We start from the raw sequence: 15,853 nt of genomic DNA, 5'->3' as shown, positions 1-15,853 counted from the left end.
AAATGAACAATGGTTGTGGCTATTACTAGTTAGCTTGTTTGCTGTGACAGGTCAGTAAACGATGGTTAAAACAAGATAAATCTATTATTTAATAAAACTTGTAGTACAGTGACAGAAAGTGAGGAATCGGGGAATGAGTGGTGTGCCTTGAAAAGCAAGATCCTCGTTTTTAGATTTAGCATGTAAATTATGAGTAGCCAAATTTCGTTCAAATACAGTCATTCCTAGCGAATGTTAAAATTTAGCCAACGGGACTTCATACTATTGTCAAAGAGCATTTAAATCTCAGTTTTTATCAATACTCTCTGCACATCAATAATAATCTAACCATCATCATTATTTTCAGGAAGCTACTCATTAAATCTTGGACTGAAATATGAGAACCCTTCCATGGTGGCATTAATTCGGAACATAGACATAGCTATTGCCTATTTATTTGATGTGACAGTATTGGGACACAACTTTTCTGTCCTATCTCTTATTGGCAGTAGTTTGGTTGGGGTAGCAACAGTAGGTGGTGGTCTCAAGAATGCATTTTCTGCTAAACAATCAGAGGATGAAAAGACAGAACTTGAAATGGACACAGAACAATTGCAATTGATTGATAAATCCCTTGATTAGATGGCTGAGCATATGACGAAACTTCAAAGAAAGAAAGTTATGTGGATCGAAGACGTAAATGTTAACCAAAATCTGATCTAGACTAAAAAAAGTGAAATATCACAATGAAGCTCTTTGGAATGAATATGGATTACAGGGAATAACAAGAGTTGCAAACTTGGAGGGAAGAATAATCCCTTCGTGAACGAACTTGAGAAACTTTATCGACAAACTATTTTAGTCATATTTGGTGCAAGATCTAAAATTTTTTAAATATGGCCTCCTTGAATATTTCGAGATAGCCAAAACCCATTTCAATATTTTAGTTTATCTAATTCAGTCAAATCTTACATTTCTAATAGTGTAACTGTAAAGGATCAATTAAAACCAATTCAGTATCAACTGATCACAATGAATTATCAATTATGTTGAAGATAAAAGTATGTCACACATAAAGTCGACTTTTGAGGATAAACCATAGGGACCCTGGTCATTAGAAACACCCCTAAAAGTTCTTTTTTTGACAAAAAATTTAAAACTTTTGTAACTTCATTTCTGTTTTAGTTTCGCATTTGATTTTTGATATGCGTATAGAAAATCGGTACAGCTTTAAAATGAGATGTTCGGCGACTTCCTAGCTCACTCACTAGATTCAGTAGGAGTGATTGAGGCTAATGAATTAGCCTCATCACTTTTCAAAAAGAACTTTCTCATGTTACATCCATGATAATATCCAAGTTACAAGTATAATCCATCCTCATAGTGATTATACTTGATCGAGATCTAAGCTTTAAATATTCGAGGTGAGAATGAGGCCAACCACATTTTAAGAGGATGAAATGAGGCTAACAAGTATATACTTTTGTGTATATTTCGAGCAGGTTCGGTATTATCTTATAAATATTATTATATTATGATTGTAAAATAAAGGATTAAATTTTAAATTTGTTTCACTAAAAATTTGTTTCACTATTTTTTTTATTATTTGAAAATTCAATTAATTATTATATATATAAATCAAGCATTACATTTCAGCCATGCAAAATTACAGTGACATATTTTGATATACTAATTGATAAATGGTAGTGCAATATAAGTTGCTTAATGTTTGGCCGGATGACAACTAACTAAAAGAGAAAAATAAACTTGATTACATAATAATTAATTCGGCTGAACCAACACATAGCAAGAGCTACATTAACGTTGGGGCCGTTTAAATGTGACTATCTAAATTCTGATGTATCAACAATAAAAATTGATTCATCCTCTTCAAGCTCAACATTTCAGAAATCGCTGTGTCTACTTGTAGGAGGCCAAAATGAGGCTAATAAAGAATTTGAGTTTCGACCGAATTTTTACTTAAATGTATGGAAACAGGTTTTAGACCCACTAAAAAACTTGTTATTGTAGCCCGCAGGTTATTGAGACTTTATCATAACTTATGTGATGTAGGATTGAGGCTAATAATAATAATAATAATTCTATACTGTTACATAATTTAAAAATTATGGCCCCTTATTGTGGGCAGAGTATGTGTCTTTATTTAAGTGTCCTGATTTAAAAATCATCTGAGTGACTGCATTGAAATAATTTAAGGAGAGTACCATAAAAACGTTAAAACAAAAGGAGTAACAACTAGAACATACTTATATTAATATCAACATTAGAACAAAATACAGTCACCTAATTCTCTTCTCCTACGGTTGAGTATAGAGGAACCATCTTTGGCGTGTATTAGGGACTTAGACCATTACAAATACCCTGCTGTAAGTTTGCAAGGTATGTGGACTAAGTGGGTCGAGAGTACTCGACTTGGAAGTGGGTGTTGAGAATTCTCAACTAAACTAGAACTCTAGAAGATAATGATGTCCAGAAGATGAGGCAGTAGATGGAGTAGTAAAGGAGTAGTAGAGGCTGAAGGGGGAGTGATGTCATAAGGAGATGTAGGACATGAAGGGGGATGGAGGTGAAGGAGCACTAATAAGTATAAGTATCAATTCTATGATAGTTCATCGATGGCGATCTGTGCTAAAGATCGGAAGGCAGTGATGCTGCCATCATTACCATCTCTTAAGATAGACCAGCATCTGTAGGAACAGCGGTACAGTGGACAAGAGAAGATTCGATGGTAATTGTTGTCCAACATCTGACAATTCGGACACTGAGGGTCGCAGTTGTTGGCAACCCTTGCCTTGAATGCTGTGAAGGTGATGTCATGGCCATGCAAGAGAGACATTACTTTAGTGTCTGTGCTCCTGCTTGAGTAGCGAGGAAACAACTTTTTGCTCCTCTCATCGATGTTATCTAGTATCTCACCCGGATTTATTCTAGGGTTCAGTAGGAGATGTTTATTCCAAGTGAAGTCCATAAAGCGGGTTATTTCGTCTTTTGAATAGCTGACAACACCGTTGTGGACACTAGTCAGAAGGTCTATTCTGCTTCTGTTGAGCTCGTTGGACCCCCTTGTCCACGTTAGGAACTTACGTATCTCATCAATATGGTGCTGATATCGATGGGCCTTTGCCTCCTCTAGCTGTAAGATGAGTCCTTGCATAAATGGGTCACTTGTAAGTGCTTTTATTATGAATTTTATAGTGATCATCTTGTAGGATATCTCAAGGGGTGGAATTCCAAGCGCGACAGATGTCAAATCTTTGGGAGGATGGTGAGTGGATCCACTTATTTTCAAGAGGACCCTGGCATAGAAGTCTTTGAAAGTGTCTAGGTTATCTTTTAGCCATATTGGAGCAGCATATAGAAGTTTTGTGAGTACTACTGTTTTGAAGAGCATTTTGAGTGAGCTTGCATTCAGGCCTCTGTGGCGGGTGGAGTTTTGAGTGATCCTGTACCAGGCAAACCAGCATTGTTTCAATTTAAATTTTGCGTGACTCTTGAACGTAAGTTTGTCGTCTATCCTCAGTCCAAGAACAGTTGATTGACATGTATATGTTATGGGTCTACTGCCGATAATGAGTGGTCCAAAGGCTGTGACATCAGGTGCAGATGAGGATGTTGGTGTGATCATAATACACTCGGTCTTGTTTTTGTCGCAGTTTGGGATAAGTTTCCACTTACTGCACCAGACATGAAGGTACTTGCACATCAACTGCATAATTCGATGAGCACATATAGGATCTATGTGAGAGACTGCTATGCTTCCATCATCAGCATATTTGAAGAGGCTTGAGTTAGAGCTGCATTCCAGTGGGAGCTGGTCCTTGCATAACATATCCGAGATGTAGAGGATAAATAGCAGGGGTGCAAGGACAGAGCCTTGGGGAAGCCCAAACCATCCACATGAGCGTTGAAATCCGAGACTGTTGTTAACCCTTAGCCGTACTTTGCGGGATAACAGGAAGTTATTTATTATCCGCAAAATGTTCCCTTGTATTTGGTATTTGCTAAGCTTGAAAATCAGGCCTTTCACCCATACACTATCAAATGCTTTGCTAAAATCGATGCATAGTAGGAAAGTAGTGAGTTTTTTCCTCTTGCATTCATCTAGAGTAGCTACTAATTTATAAAGATACCTTGCAGTATTTCTTTGAGGTCTAAAGCCTTCTTGCTCTTCGTCGAGTAAGCCCTCTAGTTCGCAATGGAGCTTTATTCTTCGTTCCAAGATCTTTTCTAGCAGCTTTCCAACATATGATGATATCGATATTGGTCTATAAGCAGAGGGGTTCATGTAGTTATCCTTCCCATCCTTTTTGATGAAAGTGACATTGGATACCTCCCAGACCCATACACCAGTCTCAAGGACAAGGTCATATAGTTTTGTTAGAATCTGAAGAGCTGACACAGGCAGATGTTTCAGGATTTTTGGGTGAAGATTATCAGTGTCAAAACTTTTGGCATTGCTATTTTGAGCCTTCAGTGCTAAAGTAACTTCCTCTAGACCTATTTTCCCATTCAGATGATCATTAATGATTGGATCTAATTGGTCGGTAGGGAACTGAGTTGATATAATGTTGTCATAGCAGCTATTGATTTCTTGTTCGAAGACATGATCAAAACTGCATCCATTCATGTGTTCACCCGAGAAGAATGATTTGTACAAGATGTTTTCTTTCTGAGTTCTGTAAGAGTGGAGGATACCACCATCCATAAGATTTCCCATGTACTCGTTAGGCTTATTGGTCAATGTCTTCTTATAATTTTTCCAGAATATTTGAGACTGAGCAACATTGAGATTTTCCAGTTGCTGATGAATCCATTTGTTTTTTTCGGATATCAAGGTATTAGAAAACTCCTCCTTTGCTTGTTTGGGGAGGGAGATGTTATACGGTGTGTAGCTGGTTTTCATGGTTTCCTGCGCAGCTTGAAGAGTTCGTGAAAGGTCTGTAAGGAGAGAGTTCCAGAAAGGTTTTGAGTGGGTACTGACTTTCTTGAGAGGAATCCATTCATTACCAATCGCAGATAAAATGTTTTTAAAGTCTTGCCACAGCTTTAGAGGGTCTATGTAAGAGTTGATCCTGCCAGTTATGCCAAGGAGAAGGGCCCTGTTAAGTGATCCACACCAAGAAAACAAAAATTTCAAGAAAACAACAATTTTATTTAGTATCAGTTAAAGCAGACAAAAACATATTTTATAAATATAACTAGTGCAAACTTTAGACCATATATATTAATTATTAGGGGACTTGGAGTAGCAAGAGAGTGACCAGAAAGTATATGTATACTTTTACCCAAAATACGTCGAAATGAATCCAGGGTGATACAGGATCTGAGAGTGCAGACCATAAAGTTTACGCACCCACCCTTGCCTCCTGAATTCTTGGTTGGAAAGACAATTATGCAAAATTGGTCGTTTATACTCCAAGTCCCTTTGTTAATAGAAGTAGTATTATTTATGTCTGGAGTTAGCTTCATTCAATAATAACAATATCAATATAATCAATATTAATATCAATATCAGACTAAACTATCAAATAAATGAATTATCATTGAAATAGGTTGATTTAGTAAACATAATCATATGAGTAAACCACGGTGTTATTGCAAAAAACCATGACAAGGGTATCAGACCTATATTAATCTAAGAGACGACACAAAACGAATCATCATACAACAAATTTTAAAATCCTGCGGCACAGGATCCTGTTGTTTTCCTACTCTACCTCTCCCAAACCCCTCTCTCCTTCTCCTCTCTTCAGGTTTATTCTTCAATTTTTTTTTAAAAATTAGATAGCAGATATATTTTCTTTTAAATGAAGTAATGGCATTATACATTGTTTGTTATCGTATGTATGTTGTGTATAGTGTTTGCTGACTGGGTATATGCTATATATTTTGAGGCTCACGACGTCTCGTCCCATGGGTGGAGTTGTAGGCTGAGTATGTGTTCAAATCTCCTTACTTCGTATGGTGAAACATTGAAAGGTTTGCCTTAGCCTTTGGGACGAGTGTTTGCCCACCGGGGATCCAAATATATGATTATCATGGACATTACTTTGACACATAAACTAATCAAACGACTTTAATGATTCCAGAAAATTTTACTAACTGCATTTAGCTAGTTTATAGTAAATACACACGATCGCAGAATAGAGGAGCACAATTGGGTTCCTTGTTCTGCGACTGTGTTTCCTCGGTGGGCCGACAGGTTTTTGTTGTGTAGTAGTGCTGGGGAAAAAAAACGCTTTAACTATCAATGAGAGTACAAATTTTTAATTCTTGACCTTAGTGCCACAGTTTCTGTGGTAAAAACAAATTTATAGTTAAACGTTATATATTGTAGAAGGGCATGATTTACTCACATCACTAAGCATCTGGATGGATAATTAGCACACAAAGATAAACTGACCTTTAAACATGACCACCAGCTATACCACGTAACCATAGCTCCGAAATAAATAAATTGCTCTACATAGAAACATCTGGCCTGATCCTATCACATTGTGGTCCCCAGGGGTTCGGTAAAGCCCTTACAGGCAACTGGGTCCTTTTACCAGCCACAATAAAATTGATCATGCCAGTACTGTCATAAACTGTAACCAACTATTTAAAAATTAGATATCTTTTGCTAAATTTTAAATTTTAAGTCATACGGTAGAACAATCTTCTCAATTTTAAAATTTTTAAGAATTATATTTTACCCTAACTATGATGTGGTGGCATTTCATACTTAACTAAATTTCAACTTTGAAAGTAAATAGATTATTAGTGACAACAAAATTATAGTTTAAGACATCCATTCTGCATTGTGTTTCCAATATTAGAATTTATGATATGTATTGATTGAATAATTGGTAATAAATTTAACTTTTGTTTTATTAACTTTTGTTTTATTAAATAAATTATCAAATATCAATTATTAATTCACTCTGATTAAAAAGTTATAAATTAGGATATCTAATATTTAAGAATTACAACTACAAGTTGTTAAAAACGCCCAAAATAGATCTGAGATATTTTCAGTCTGTAGTACAATAGTGATAGCAATAGTTTAAATTATGTTATGTGCCGCTGCAATTAGATTAAATTACTGTAACTTAAAATTGTTTGGAGTCCAAGTCTCTTTTAAGTCAGCAGCCTGTGATTGTATTAATAGTGCTTTCGTTCTCAATTTTATCAAGTTAATGGAAGTTTCTAGACACCAAGCATTCCAGTCTGTTTTATCAATGTCCCAGTAGAGAAGAGGAGATGCAGATTGAGCAGTTTGTGCATGACAGAATTGGTGGATGATTGGTAAGTGACCTCTATTTGGAGCACATGTGAAGAGTTCACTTTCACTGTCAATGCTGGACGATTGGTATAGCCTACATACTTTACCCTTCAACAAAGCAAGGTCAATGATACTCCCACCATTATGGGAGACGAATGTATTGGTGTTCGGAGTGATGCATGTCAGATTATGCTGAGCGATGAATGAATCCAGCTGTCTTCCACGGTCGGTTGTGATGATATCTCCCCAGGAGATGTGCCTACTGTTGAAGTCACCAATTATTATTACATCTTTGATTTTGAACTTGGAGCAGTATTGGAGAGCTTTTGTGATGTTGGTAAGTGCTGAGCTCAGGTTGTTTGTAGAAGTTAGGGAGTGGTTTACATATACATTACCAATCATTACTACCGTTGAATTGTACCTAACAGTGACCCAGAGTGCATCAGTGGTTGTATCTTGAAGTTCACTGATTTGTTGTGGGACAAGCCTGGGGGAAACACTGGTGGACACTCCTCTGCTATTGTTTACCGAAAATGTATCCAGATTATGAAAGGTATTTAAGTGGGGTCTGGAGTTATCCAGTAGAGTTTCTTGTAGAGCCACAATGTCATTTTTGAACTTAAAGTTGAATCTATCAATTGCTGTAGTAGACCTGTTTGATAGCCCACTGACATTTATTTGACAGATATGAAGACTTCCGTTGTTTTTAGTAATCATGGTGGTTACTTTGTTTAATCAGATTCATTTTTTCTATGAAATGTGGGCATTGGTTTGAGAAGGCTGTATGATTTCCTCTGCAGTTGCGGCAGCAGTAATTTGATGGATGGGTTCTCTCCGGGCATTCTTTATCAGGCTAGCCTCTCTCCAGGAAGCAAAAATTAAATCTTACAGTAAATAAAAGCATTCAACATTAAAACTATCACTTGTTAAATATCATAATAAGCGTGGCAAGAGTTAGCCTCAATCTCACCTCCCAAAACTCATGTGAGGTTAGTATGTGATCGCCGACTATTCATAAATACAGGTTAGACAGAAACAGTTTGAAGGGCTAGTTCGAAGAAGCAGTAGAACAAGTAATGAACAAAACCTTAATAGTTAGCCTTACTTTACCCTCCATCAAATTATTATTATTATTAAATCTAAAATAGCTAATAATTTAAAAAATTATTAACAGGCCCCTTAACGTGGGCAATAATATACGCTTTATAAATTATATAAACAAATTGAAGTCTATTTTCCAATGTTGTTAAGTGTCTCTTTAGATCTGTTTTGGTCTTTCGTGGGAGTTCCCACATTTTTTGGTTGAGAATGCTCAACATAACATACATAATGCTTGACTGCTTTATTGACCCGGACAGGTACCGGGGGCAGACATCCCAACACCAGTGCGTTGGGACATAGTGTTGGTCTGCTTCAGGACGTGTTAGATCCTAGAGAAGCCGCCATCCCCTCTACTGCTTTAGCTCAGCGGCAGCATGAGCCCTGGTTTCCTGCCACATTGGTACCTCTGAAAGTACAGAAAAGTGGTGGATTTCGGGGTCCAGGATACTCCCTCTTTGTTCTTTATGGTGGTAATATTTCTCTGAGATGTTTGCAGAGTCTTTATTTCATGATCTTTCTAGTCGGATAAATCCTGGAGAGCATCATTTTGTCCCCAAAGAAATTCGACTCTCCTAATGAATGCTTTTTGTGTGCTGCTTTTTGTTAACACTTCATCTAGATAGGAATGTGAGTCTGCCCCACCCAGCTCTTCTTTCAGTTGCAGGTAACTGGTGTCTTGCACCTCCAGACACAATAGGAGCTGGTGTACGGGAGAATCAATGAAGCTGTTGCAGAAACGACAGGCCTCACCACTGTCACCACCCATGATCTTTTGGATATTCGCAAAGAGTGGTGAGCTGCCGTGAATGTAGTCCATTATTCGGCTGTCCAGATTTTTACTCGTGTTGTGCCCGAATAAGAAGTTGTTTTTGTCTAGGAGCAGCCCACTGTTTTTGATCTTTGTGATCACACCAAGTATCTTGGTCTCCTTGTTGTTACTGACAGTTCTGCATTGCAGATTTGTTTCGATGCTGTCAATCCAGATCTTATTTTTGTAGCTCATTATGTCTGCCTGAGTGTAATAGGCCAGATCCTTGAAATGTTGCTGCGTTAGGTCTATCATTCTGGTTCCGTGTGACTTATTTTCTTTCCAAAGGAAGTACTTTTTCAGTGACATTGTTAAGACATGAAAGCTTGGTATTCTGCTTTCGTCAACTTGGTAGAGTGTAGCTGAGAGATTGTCACCTTGTGTGAGTACTTTGCACATGAATTTAACCGAAAGAGCTTCGAGTTGCACATCCAGTGGTGGGAGGTGGAGAGCAAGTTCGGTTAATTCCCTTTGTGGATTCAGGACTGATCCAGATATTTTTAGAATGATTTTATTCCAGAAGCTTTTAAATTGATTGAGACACTTGTGAAGCCAAATAGGTGCTGCGTAGAACAGTTTAGTGAGGACCATTGTTTTAAGGAGGAGAGTGAGGCTGTAAACGTTTAGACCGTAGTTGCGGTTAGTTGATTTTGTTATTAATCCCCACTTTCTTTTGCATTCTTTAAGTTTTTGAGACGCATGTTTCTTGAAATTGAGGTCTTCATCTACTATTACCCCAAGGACCTTTGTGCTTTGGACGTAGTTGATGCTTTTCCCATTAATACATAATTCTGCAGGTTTCTGTTCTTCAGTATAAGCTGCAGTTTTCAAGATTATGGCCTCCGTTTTATTCGTATCACAGTTCACTACTAGCTTGTTCTTGATGCACCACTTGCTGAGGTGGTCACAAACCATCTGCATTTTTTCATGGCATCCGGAGATGTTCTCGAAGGAAATCATAAGTGTACCGTCATCAGCAAATTTGTAGCAGCTTAGATATCTTTTTACTTCTTCCGGGGTGTTGTGTGTCATGTCTGCTATGTATAGGATGAAGAGGAGAGGTGATAGTACAGCCCCCTGAGGTAATCCAAATATTGTACATTTTCTTTTTTCTCCTTTATAGTTGTTCACTTTTAGACATATCGTCCGGTTGAACAGGAAATTTCTCAGCACGTTAAGAATATTTCCTTGAATACCGAGAGTTGATAGTTTGACACATAGTGATGGGAGATGAACACTATCAAATGCCTTTTCGAAGTCCAGGAAAAGCACTATACATGCCAGCTTCTGTCTTTTAACTTCCTCAAGGTTAGCCAGCATTCTGAAAAGATATCGCGTTGTTGATCTCCCTCCAATGAAACCTTCTTGATCTTCATCAAGAGTTCCTTCAATGTCCAGGAAGAGTCTCAATCTTTTATCTAGCACTCTTTCACAAATCTTTCCAAAGTAGGATGATATGGAAATCGGTCTATAAGCACCAGGTAACATGTAGCTGGATTTTCCTTCTTTCCTTAGGAATGTTACATCTGAAGTTTTCCACAGCCATTTTCCTGTGCTCATACACCAGTTAAATATAATCTGCAAGACGTGAAGACAATTTGTTTTCATATGTTTGAGGATGGTAGGGTGAATATTGTCTGCATCACATGATTTGTCATTTGTTTCTTGCCTTTCTATAGCTGCTTTTATCTCGTCCATAGAAATAGGGTTGTTCAGCGGATCATCTTCATTGTAACTACTTGCAGATTTGCTGCTAACATTCTGTAATTTACTGAACTCGTTATTTACATGCATGTCGTGCTCTCGGTCATTGGGTTGGTTTTGAAGGTGTTTTCCTGTGAAGAAAGTATTAAATAACAATTCCTCCTTATCTTTTTCAGATGTGACCAGCAAGTCACAGTCTTTGAGGTTGCAGATAAAATTGTCAGTTTTGGCCCCAAAAACTCGTTTATATTTTCTCCAGAATTGAGTGCAGTCTTTGGTGTTAAGTGTTTCAACTCTGTCACGAATCCATTCATTCTTTTCTTTAATCAGCGCTTTCTTGAATGATTCAGTGCTTTCAGTGAGTGTGGCCTTGTTTCTGGGAGTTGATCTTTGCTTAAATCTTTCTTTCGCTTCTAGAGCTTCATTAGATAGAGTTGTAAGTGCAGGACACCAATATGGTTTTGAATGAATGGATACTGTCTTCTGAGGGATGAACATTCGGTTAGCCTCCTGTATTTTATGTAATAACTGCTGCTATAGCTGATCCCCTCGGTTTAATAACTCTGGGGCCGAACGAAGATGTTGACAGTTGGTCTCCATTGCATTTGTCCATATTTTCCAGTCTGCATTTTTCCAGTCCATACACACTCTGGGGACAGTGTCTGATTTTGGGATCCCTCTGCAGATTTCTTGAAGCACCGGATAGTGACCTCTTCTTGGGGCACCTGAAAATAATTCAACATCTTTATCCATCCACTGATTTCCCAACTTTGAGATGATGGGGCCTTCGGCTAACACTAAGTCAATAACACTTCCTCCATTTGTACAGACAAATGTGCAGTCGTATGGTGAGCAGAGAGTTAGGGTTTCCTTTTCAACGTAGTCTAGAAGCTTCTTTCCTCGCTGCGTGGTAACATGATCTCCCCAGTCATGATGTCTTGCATTAAAGTCTCCATATGTGAGAAGAGAGTTGAATTTATATTTAGCCTTATATTCTCTTGCTTTATCAATGTGGGCAAGAAGTCCTTCAAATTTTCTTATGGAATCATTAGAGTTATTGCAAGGTTTGCAATAAACTGATCCCACCAAATATCTCTTTCCTTCAACTTTTATTTGGCACCAAACCGCATCAACTTCGTCTACGTTAAGGTCATAGACCAACTCTGGATGTAGTGAAGGATCAATGACGAGTGCTACCCCAGCTGTCCCTTTATTTATGTCCCCAGCTTTATGAAATACCTTTTTATGAAGGAAACTTCCGTCTGATTGAGTCCAAGAGCTTGTTTCTTGAACCGCCATCAAGAGTATCTCATTTTCGTAGATAAACTTGTCAAGTGTCATCTCAGAGTTAGTTGACATCTTTGCTATATTTATTTGGCCAAAGATCATAATCTACTGTTGGGTTGTGTGGGTGATTTTGAACATTTGTTTGGTTGCATGTTGAGTTTCATGACAATATTTTGGTATGTTGGACAATCTCTGTTTGTAGCTACATGGCCAAAGACATCACAATTAATACAGTAGTCTCTTCGGTTACTCTTGCATTGATATGAGTGGTGATTGTCTCCACATTTGCTACATGTTGCATGGTTTTGGGTACAAAGTTTAGCAACATGGCCAAACCTGTAACAATTGTAGCATTGGATGATTCTCCTTCTCGGCTTATACTCTTCCGCAGTATAAATTACCTGTCCGAGCTTTAACCCATTTCCTAAGCATTTCTCATAGTCTTCCTTAGTCTGAAAGTTGATCTTAAGAGTTTTCAGAGAAATGTTGTCCCGTGTCACAAATCTTTTTGCCCTAGCTCCTGGATAACACCTTTCCACAGAAATTGTTAGATCACTATCCTGAATGTTTGTGGGTACTCCTTTGAGAATGACTGCCCAGCTTAGCTTTTCTAAGATCCTGCATTCTGTAGTCATGTTACTGTTTGCAAAGAAATCACCTTTCCATGATCCTTCTACTCTTATTGCATCCTCTTTAGATGTGAGCTCAATCATCAATGATCCACCTTTGGTGACAAATGTCGATTTTATGGCCATATCTTTAAAATATTTATTGAAGTTTTTCTTAATAGTTGCACTGTTTTTAAGATAATTTCTTGAGAGTCCTCTTGAGACTAGGACTGTCGTGGAGTCATTAACAGTGGTTTCTGATGGCTGGTGAATGTAGTATTGTTTGCCCTCATGTGTTTTATCTTCTGCTATGGTACTGAAAAGATCCAGGTTTGTGTGTCTTGTAGAAACACCTTGATGTCCAATTACAGTTCTCTTGAAGTCTACTCTGTTCATCTCTTTTAGGATGCTTTTATTTTCCTCCGTTATGTTATGCAGTGTGCGAAGTGCTTCATCCATGCCACTGTCAGCTTGTGGGTTTGAGGATACTTTGTTAATCAAGGGAACCCCCTTAGCTAATAAATTTCCCATATTCTCCGTTAAATTCCTCTTTAGATATTCAAAGTGTTTTGTTTCACTCTCTCGTAAGTCTTTCATTTCAGCCTTCATTTGTGACATATATCTTTCGATAGAGCAGATTGCGGAGTGTTGTGATGCTAATACATCAACTTGGTCACTCAGAGTTCTGTTGATGTGGACATTTTGTTCTGAACTACTGATATTTGAGTACGATGTCAATGGGTCAACCATCTCTTTACTACAAACTAGCCTATCTTGTGAGTCTACCTGAATATTTTTCTTCTTTCCCCCATCTCTTCTTTCAGGTGTTGAGGTTCGGATTGGACAACAAATTTTTTGCTGAACTGGAGGATTGAGGTCTGGTGTTTTGATTATAGACTCTTCTAGATGTGTGTTGGACTCAATGGGTCTCAAGGACAGACTGCTGCTGAAATCTCTGTCAGATTTGCTGCACAAGATAGAGAGGTTATCATATGTATCTGAAGCTGACAGATCTGAGATGTGTTCAGTTGGGGCCGAGTCATCTATGGAGGCACTATCATACAGCTGTTTATAGGGGTCAATTGTTGTTTGCGTGTCCATATCTTTTCTCACAACAGTTGTGTACTCCCCATCTTTTTTAGTCAACTCTGCGATTTTAGCTTTAACTTTTACGGAGCCTAGATCCAGAATGTGGTTTAGTAGGCTTGGAGAGTCACATGAATTGCAAAGCCAATGCAAATTCTCAATTTTGCATATATTTTTATATGTGGAGTCTGCCATTGGCTTCTTCCTAGTTTCACCAGATCTTTTTGTTGTTGATGTTGTTGTTTGAGAATCATAACATTTGTAGTGTACTTTCAGTTCACAGTATCCGCATGTGAGCAACTCCTGTTTGCATTCCTTCTGGCAATGGCAGCATAGAATTCCAGAGTCCTCTTGGATGACATGCAAGTCTTTCTTTAATATGGACGGAACAAGTGAAAAATCTGATTCAAGATCGATCTCAAATGTGCTCGGTGTCCTCACAGCTACAGATGTAAGACTTGTCGTAATGAGTTGCTGATTTCCCACTTTGATATTGGGTCCTGATTTTTGATTTGCAGAGTTATGTAAGGAGATTTTTGGATGTGGCTTTAAAAGGGTATGAGGTGGTGATTGCATCTTTGTGAAAAGAGTCTTGACTTGAGAGACATACTCTTTGTTCTCAGCAGACTTGACACAGGACCAGGAACAATCCAAGGGAGTTTTCATAGAAAATGCAAAGAGTGCATAATCGAAGTTACTAGGAACTCCAAACTGCTGTTTGAACTCTATACCCGACTTCAGTTTAGTTGCCAGCCAGGTGTAGGGGTAAGAAAGTGCTCTTACTTTTGCATCAACAATGTTTTCAAGTCGTTCTTGGGCAACTGCAATCATCTGTGGGAGTGTTAAGGCCCACCATGGGACATCTGCTACATCGTGTAGTTTTTCTCCTATGTGCATCTGGTATAGCACTTTCTTTTTGTCTTCAAAGCTTAATGTTTTGCCAGAGTATGCAAGAACAATATCTTTAGGCAGGGCAATTTGGTGAGCAGTATCCGAAAGTTCAACAAAGGAGCAGAGAAAGTGCGACTGCCCGTCAAAGCAAAAAAGAACTTCTGAACTTGGACTCAATAGTTGGAGCTGGGTGTATATGTGACTTGTTTTTATACAGTTTGTGAGCATCTTTCTATTTGAGGCTGACACAACAATTGAATCAGAAGTCTCTAATAGGCTACAATACAAACTTTCGAGTTGGTTGTTTTTTGCAGTGTCAACTGTTGCAATTGACACAACCTTTGGTTTGTTAGGTTTCAGTTTAATAGACATCTTTGTGTGCCGTCACTAGAAACCAAACCAAGTAGAATTGTTACAGCCCAGAGCTTTTGTAAAACTAGCTTTAACTGTCACAATTCTATGATATCTGACTTGATAAATGTCTAGTCAGAGTAATGGGGTGTTAAGCTTTATTGAACTGGCTTAACTTTCCAGAAAGAGCTTTAAAAACGAGCTCTTGAAACAGGCAACACTTGGCTAAACTTTATTATAACTAGTTTTGTCAAGTGATTGTCCTTGTTAATGTCCAAGAATATCAATGATTATACACTGTCCGTCGCGTTGTCAAACTGAATTCCAAATGTTTCCGAATTGATTAACAGTTTACAGTACCAAGTAGTAGGGAGTAGCTATTTTGTTCTCTTTGGACGTAGTCTGATTGTCTTTGCAGCCTTTGCTTTGCGCTCCGTTTAGAGATCGATTTCCCAACACCTGAAAGGATATGGGCACCAGAAAAGTGTGATAGGGATTGCCAGCAGTGCTGACAAAAGAGCTTTTCTGAGTTTAGATGAATGACAATGTATATGATCTCAGCTGTGAAACTCACCGTTTAGGTATGAGTTGGAATGGTTGCTGAGATGATTGAGTGAGGAACAAGAAAACTATTGTGTATTCTGCCAAACTTTAGTCATGCAACATACAACAATCTGCAATTGTTGTTACATTCTATTGAGGTGTGATGTCCCACTAGGGGTCCTCAATAAATGTAATAGATTTGTAGTGTTG

The 15,853-nt window shown here is 38.1% G+C and overlaps 1 protein-coding gene across 2 annotated transcripts in view; it reads right to left on the bottom strand.

Annotated features, from left to right (window-relative positions):
• The window catches only part of LOC134817736 (microfibrillar-associated protein 1A-like), an 80,645-nt gene extending 64,792 nt beyond the window's left edge, over window positions 1-15,853 (bottom strand). Inside the window, exon 1 of one of the 2 annotated variants that reach the window (XM_063826982.1) lies at window positions 15,826-15,853. The gene's annotated coding sequence lies outside the window, so the exon portion shown is untranslated. The remainder of the gene's footprint in view (window positions 1-15,825) is intronic. The other variant, XM_063826981.1, reaches the window with a different exon arrangement.

The sequence above is a fragment of the Bolinopsis microptera genome, chromosome 7, assembly GCF_026151205.1.
Source record: "Bolinopsis microptera isolate Bmic1 chromosome 7, MBARI_Bmic_1.0, whole genome shotgun sequence".
Classification (NCBI taxonomy): domain Eukaryota; kingdom Metazoa; phylum Ctenophora; class Tentaculata; order Lobata; family Bolinopsidae; genus Bolinopsis; species Bolinopsis microptera.
The sequence above is the reverse complement of the archived record's forward strand: the minus strand, read 5'-3'. Positions and strand labels throughout refer to the sequence as shown.